This window comes from Gopherus evgoodei, chromosome 6, assembly GCF_007399415.2.
Source record: "Gopherus evgoodei ecotype Sinaloan lineage chromosome 6, rGopEvg1_v1.p, whole genome shotgun sequence".
Taxonomy (NCBI): domain Eukaryota; kingdom Metazoa; phylum Chordata; order Testudines; family Testudinidae; genus Gopherus; species Gopherus evgoodei.
In genome coordinates, this window is record NC_044327.1 from 70,844,386 (window position 1) to 70,851,785 (window position 7,400).

At 43.5% G+C, this 7,400-nt stretch overlaps 1 pseudogene; it reads left to right on the forward strand.

The window, feature by feature from the left end:
- Positions 1-847: 847 nt before the first annotated feature.
- On the forward strand, positions 848-7,013 carry LOC115654037 (annotated as a pseudogene).
- Positions 7,014-7,400: the final 387 nt, after the last annotated feature.

Here is a 7,400-nt window from a genome sequence, read left to right on the forward strand (position 1 = left end):
CAAAATATACACAGTAAATATCCTTAAATCAAACTATAAGCAGTATTTTTCTTATTTTGCCTATCTGCTATTTTTTTATTGACGAAAATATTTTTCATTGCATTATGAATGTATGATGAAATCTATATTTACCAATTAAAAATTTAGTCCTTCAAAGCCCAGCCACACTGCAGTGCTAAAAGAAACCTCATTAGCTCAAGTGAGGCCTGTGCTTTTAATAGGCTGAGCATCTGAGTTCTAATCAAACCTATAGCTGAGGCCCTAAACACTATGGTGAGAGGCACAGAATAAAAGCTTAGACAGTTGGATAGGCTGCTGGATAGACAGATAGATCCCTCTTACCATTATGAAGACTGAGTTCCCATTGTATATCGTATGAGGATACTTCTGAAGTTCCTAGTTGCCAGCATATTTGACAACGCCCCAATTTGTAGAAGTGTTGCGCACCCACAATTACCAGTTGAAGTCAATGAGAGCTGCAGAAGCTCAGTACTTCTGAAAATCAAGCTTTATATGAAGAGTTAAGATAACAAGCCCATTTGAGCACCTCATAAGAGGTATTATTTAGCTGTGTTTTCTGTATCAAACCTGGTTCAATTCACTTAATTATCCTAGTAACATTTTTGTAACACTACCTTCAGTAATATTCATATATGGATTTGTTGGCAGTTGTGAAGGTGTCAAGGAATAAAAGAAGAGTTGTACCAATTATCTGATTCAATGTATCCTCAGATGCAAGAAAGTGCTGCCTATCATGCGTTCAGCTTGACATAAATCAGAGACAGACAACGCTCTGTCCTGCCACAACAGTCTTATAGTTTTTATAAATGTTTCTGCGGCAGATGGCATGGCTACTGCTGTAAGTAGCTGGACTCCCTAGATCACCAAGTGCCCTCAACTTGGACACCAGTGATGGGTCCTGTGATACTTGAGCAGCGACATCTTTGAGAGGCAGTTGTTTCCTAAAACTGTTTTCCAGGCTCTTAACAGCAGGGATATGAGTAACCTGAGAGATTTACTCTGTGACAGACAGACAACTCACAAGCTACTAGAACATTTCTACATTTTTCGGTATGTCAGTAAATCAGAGCCAATATTTCCATGTGTCTATGAAGAAATTAATTTATTTTCATGTGAATTTTGATCTACTGAACCTTGCTATAGTACTCCTGTGTGAAACTCCATAGTATGATACAGAATTGGCAATGGCCGAACATTGTTACTCTCTTTCTCTCTTTTGAAGGGTCAAAATTTTTATGGCAAGACATGTAAAGTAGAGAGATTCTGCTTCAGGAAACTTAGCTTCTTTCCTGCCCAGATTCCACAGTTAAACAACCACTGCCCCACTGACAAAATACATAATGCAGTATTCTACCAAAATGCCACTGCAATTCTATAACCAAAAAACATTGGTCCAAAAGTCAGTTTTAATATATTTACCTATCATTTCATTTCCAAAACCAAGCATTTGAAAAAGCAAGGATGAGCATAGTTAAGAATCTTACATTACTCATGTAAAACACAAGCATATTATTTTTATCAAGTAAACAGAAATGCATTATTCATCATGGCAATAAAATGAGAATTAAGGTTTTTGTTATATAAGATACCTCTCATAGAAAGACATTTAAAAAGTATTGCGTTCAATCAACAAGTTTATAATATGTTGTACTGGTCAGTGAAACCAAAGCCTTTATTAATCTGGATGATGGGATGAATTGCACCCTCAGCAGGTTCGCAGATGACACTAAGATGGGGGGAGAGTTAGATAAACTGGAGGGTAGAGATAGGATCCAGAGGGACCTAGACAAATTGGAGGATTGGGCCAAAAGAAATCTGATGAGGTTCAACAAGGACAAGTGCAGAGTCCTGCACATAGGAAGGAAGAATCCCATGCACCGCTACAGGCTGGGGACAAACTGGCTGAGCAACAGTTATGCAGAAAAGGACCTGGGGATTACAGTGGACGAGAAGCTGGATATGAGTCAGCAGTGTGCCCTTGTTGACAAGGCCAATGGCATATTGGGCTGTATTAGTAGGAGCACTGCCAGCAGATTTAGGGAAGTGATTATTCCCCTCTATTCAGCCATGGTGAAGCCACACCTGGAGTACTATGTCCAGTTTTGGTCCCCCCACTACAGAAGGGATGTGAACAATTTGGAGAGAAACCAGTGGAATTCAATGAAAATTATTAGAGGGCTGGGGCACATGACTTATGAGGAGAGGCTGAGGGAACTGGGGTTATTTAATCTGCAGAAGAGAAGAATAAGGGGGGATTTGATAGCAGCCTTCAACTACCTGAAGAGGGATCCCAAAGAGGATGGAGCTAGGCTGTTCTTAGTGGTGGCAGATGATAGAACAATAAGCAATTGTCTCAAGTTGCGCTGGGGGAGGTCTAGGTTGGATATTAGGAAACACTATTTCACTAGAAGGGTGGTGAAGCACTGGAATGGGTTACCTACGGAGGTGGTGGAATCTCCATCCTTAGAGGTTTTTAAGGCCCAGCTTGACAAAGCCCTGGCTGGGATGATTTAGTTGGTGTTGGTCCTGCTTGAGCAGGAGGTTGGACTAGATAACCTCCTGAGGTCTCTCTCAACTCTAATATTCTATGAAAGCGGGAGAATTTCTCTTTTTCTTTGGCATTTCAGGTGGGATCAAAGTCTACCTTATAGTAGATTAACATGTGCAACTTTATCTATAAAGAAGCTACCATCACTTCATAGTAAATAATACACACCTGCGCAGTGTTTCAAAGGTCTTATGCCAAGATTTTCAAATGTGATTAATGATTTTGGGTACCCAACTTCAGAAAATTTTCAAAGGGTGGATGCTCAGCCCTTTCTGAACACCAGGCCCTTTTAATGTTTCTTAAGTTGGGCCCTTAAAAATTAAGGCTTCCAAAATCACTAGTCATATTTGAAAATATTGACCTAAAGTTCCATAAACACAGACCTTTACCACTTAGGGTCTGTCTACACAGCAAGCGGCAGTAAGTCTCAGAGCCAGGGTCAACAGTCTGAGGCTCTTGCGCTAAAAATAGCTGTGTAGATGTTGTGACTAGGGCTGGAGCTCAGGCTCTGAAGCTCACTCCCCTACCTAGGCAGCTATTTTTAGCACTGTAGTCCAAACTCTGCAAACCCAAGTCCTTCGATCTATACTCTTGGATTCGATGCTACATGCTGTGTGGATATACCCTTGGATTTCAGGAGTTCTCTGTTTATTATAGTCTGATTTAAGGATATTTACTTTGGTATAAAGGACCCTTATGTTCTTCCAAATTCTCAATCTGCTAATAGAGGGCAAACACAGTTAGGACCAGACATCTGGCCCTGATCTATCTGCTTTGCTTTGCTCCTTAAATAATAGTTTCCATCCTGTGCTTGTAAATGCAAACTCTATTAGTGTGATACTACAAATGGGTGCATCACAATAGGATAAGGGATTTTATTTCAGGTGCTTAGATGAGAAACAGAAGTATAAGGCCTAATCCTGCTGTCATTAAAATGAATACCAGAACTCTCACTGACTTCCATAGAAGCAGGCTTGATCGCAAATGTCTTTGTAATTAATTAATAATGAATGTAAACAAAGAAAAAATTAACACGGCAGCTTAGCTTCTTTAGAGCCCTATAGAAATTTGCTGTGTATCCACAAAGATACCCATAAAAGGATGACTTCCTTCAGGTGGGGCCTTGTGTCCCTGCATTTCTTCGATTCTCATCATATGATCCTATTAGAGTCAAGGGCTTGTTAAAGCTTTGCTTTTGCCAATGTGGCAGTGGTTCTTCAAGCAGCCTTTTCTGACAGGATGAGCTGTACTAAACCACATGTTGTATTTCACAATAAAAAGCATGTAATGTATTTTGGTGATCAGCTTTCTGCTTTAAAGCTAAGCAGCTAAGATAAGGTGAAAGATGATAAGGACTCAAAGGGTGAAGACACTGGGGACTGAGACGATAAGCCTCTTTGTGCCTTTGCCTTAACTTTACCTTGTTCACCTCTTACTGTTCTGGCTATTCTTCTGAAATGTCATGTAATACAGCATTTGGAGAAAATGTGTAGTGTAATGGCCCTAATCTCTTTCACCTGTAGGGCATGGTAGCCCAGTGCTTTTGGACTGAGCTGTTAAATAAATTAGTGTTCTAATTAATAGTGCATGCATTGTCTTTATCCAGAGGTGGATTGACAATGCGTCATTAGTAGGACTCAGTATCTGTCATGGAGATTGTAGAAGTCACGGATTCTGTGACTTTCCGTGACCTCTGTGACTTCTGCAGGAGCCAGGGTGGTTGACCCCACAGCTGCCCAAGCAGCTGGCCCCCCAGGACAGCCACACCAGCCACAGCTGGATCAGCTCCCAGAACAGCAACACCAGCCGCTGTTCCAGCGGCCCCCAGCAGCAGTCCCAGGGCAGCCAGAACAGACACAGTCCGTGGCCCCAGGCAGTGGTCCCGCGGAAGCCTGCTGGAGCAGCCATGGTCTGGAGCAGCAGTCCCTGGCTGGAGCAGCTGTGGTCAGGACAGTGGTCCGCAGCTGGGATCCACGGCCCCAGTCCCTGGCCAACCAGCCAGAGCAGCAGCAGCTGCAGTACATGGCCCCGGGCAGCAGTTCCCAGGCGGAGCAGTCCTGATCCATGGCCCCGGGCAGCTGGTGCCCGCAGGCCCCAGGCGGGCCCCACTTTCAGCACCTCCCTCGACACCCTCCTCAGCAGCAGCCTCCCACAGCTTTCCAGCACCGTCTCCCCTCAAGATTTAATTACAAGTATTTTTAGTATAAGTCATGGACAGGTCAGGGGCCGTGAACTTTTATTTATTGCCCATGCCCTGTCCATGACTTTTACTAAAGATACTCATGACTAAATAGTTGCCTTAGTCATTAAATATTCAGGATCTGATCCCTGAGGATCAGGACTTGGGCCCTTAATCACAAGACCATCCTTCCACTCACCAGCACAGCTGATCAGGTGCTGAGGGATGAAAATGCTGCCCTATATGTCCATTCCCCCTACAAACCAGATGGTGTGGGGAGGTTGCATTGTGTCTCAGGAAAGTGCTCTGTACTGCTGTTGTTACTTCTGTTAGTCACACCCCCTGGGCATTGAGAAGACTACTCCTACCTTTTGTCCCTTCTTATTGCTTTCTCATAAGTCTCCCAGGATAAAACAAACTACTTGGAAGAGGTTCAGAGAATATTCCCAATTCTTCATTCTAATGCCTCTGTAGTGTCTGGGGAAGTGGTGATCTGTGTGTCTCTCTCTTGCTTTCATATTGCTCTGTTCTAATTAGTGTTTTACTCTTTAATTTGTGTTCTCTGGAAAGACACTGGTTGTTCAAGGATCTCACCTTATTTTTTAAAGAAATGGTTAAGCAGATCATTCTACTCTCCAGGACAATTTTTCCCCCTTTATGATTGTTACCACCAGCCGAGCTTGCATCCATTAGGTTGATTAGAAAAACGTTTTGCAGTAGGTTAATCTTACCTTTAAAGCATCCATAAAGTTATTTGTTTTCCATGTCAGCTGACAAATCCAATTACCATGATTAGTTTATTTATAGTCACTATTCAATAACTATTGACAGTTTCTTGGTCTTGCCAGTATCATCTAATTAACATGGCAATAAGTGTTAATATGTTTTTAAATTACCACCAGACAAGCAAAAGGTGGCAAAATACAACTGGTGCAATATGGGGGAAGGGTTCTGCAGCATGACGTGAGTACAGTTTGCAGAAACAACATGTTTCTGTCTACAGTCAAAAGGAAATGTTTCCTATGTAGGTGCTAGTGAGTTAGCTAATATCAGGCAGATTCTCTCCTGTGCCAAAACTCCACTCAGCCCAGGAGACCGGGGAAGGATTGTCTCCCTGATTCTGAGGGAGCCAGCCACAGCTCAGACACCACCAAAGGCTGCTGGGAAAGTCCATGAGAAGTTCATATTTATTGATGGGATTAGAGTGACGACAGGCTCCTACAGCTTCACATGGACTGATGGGAAATTGAATAGCAGTAACTTGTTGCTGCTGTCAGGCCAAGTGGCTGAACACTTTGACCTGGAGTTCAGGATCCTTTATGCACAGTCAAAACCGATCAGCCCTAAGCTGCCATCCAGCTGCCGGAGCAGTGGAATATTTGATCACCTGGCCAATGGAACAAAATCACCTAAAGACTCCACTGTGGGAAACCTCTTGAGAGCAGAGTTGGCCAGACTGTCAAGCACCCCCCAAGAAACCACTGAAAAAAACAGATTTGGCTAACAACACTGAAGAAAGCAAATCCTATAACTTGGGTCCTTCTTACACTGGTGCAGAGGAGTGGTTTGGAAGTCAGGAGGCCATAGTGGAACCAAAGGAGGTGAACAGCATGTCTACTCAAACTGAACCATGGAAAGAGAAGCCCACAGTGACTTTCTCTAATACTGTCACGCAAACCAGTGTTATAATGGTAGCATCTAGAACCCAAACCTCTGTTGCTGCTAGAATGGCTGGCACTCAAACAGTAGTGCCACGGAAGACAGCTATGACCCAGACAAGCAAGAAGGAGAGTTTGGAAGAGCATCTACTGCCAAGACAACAATCAAAAGAAGGATCTCCTTCATCTGAAAAGTCCACATCAACTTCTTCTAGTCTACGGTCACTTTCTTCATCATCATCTTCCCAGTGCTCTCTGGCAAGCTCTACCAGCTCACTGTCCTCTCTGAGGTCCATTGAGTACTCTGGCAACCATAGGGCAGAGTACTTCCAAAAACTGCATAAAGAGGCAGTTCCACTACTCTGTTATCAGGTCCATATGGTTGCTATCCTCTCCAGAAGGGGACATGTGCCTGAAAACTATACAAGCTGCCACGTTGTAAGCTGCAACGTAAAACAGAGGCATGAGATCATCACCAGCTTACTCAGTCTCAGAGACGTTTCAGTGTTCAAATAAGTGACTGAGTTGGCTATAAGCACCAAGAGCACCAGGCTCACTGCACAGTCCTTTTAATAGCTGCTGATCCTTATAGTCCATCCTAGTACCATGTGTGCAGGGGCTCGTAACTTGCCAGCACTGTAATCTCGGTCTATACAACTTGTTAAACTGAACTATTTTTAATGCCGTAAGTGCCTCCACTCGCTTTTTTTTAATATGTAATAACAGTACCAAGAGCTGCTCCCAGGACTCTTCCCAGAGGAGCATTCTGCAATACAGCAAAGCTCTACCAGACTCCCTCTCCATCTCTGACATGCCCCATCTCCTGTGAGAAGGGGCAGGCAGAGGCAGAAGACTCAGGAGCAGCACAGCTGCACCAGCAGGTAGCTCCACTAACATACAGGGAAACTCTCAGTTGGGCATTATGCACCCCCCCAACACCATCTACATGGCACACAGGGGCTACATTCAGGTTTAAGAATCTGACCCTTTGTGC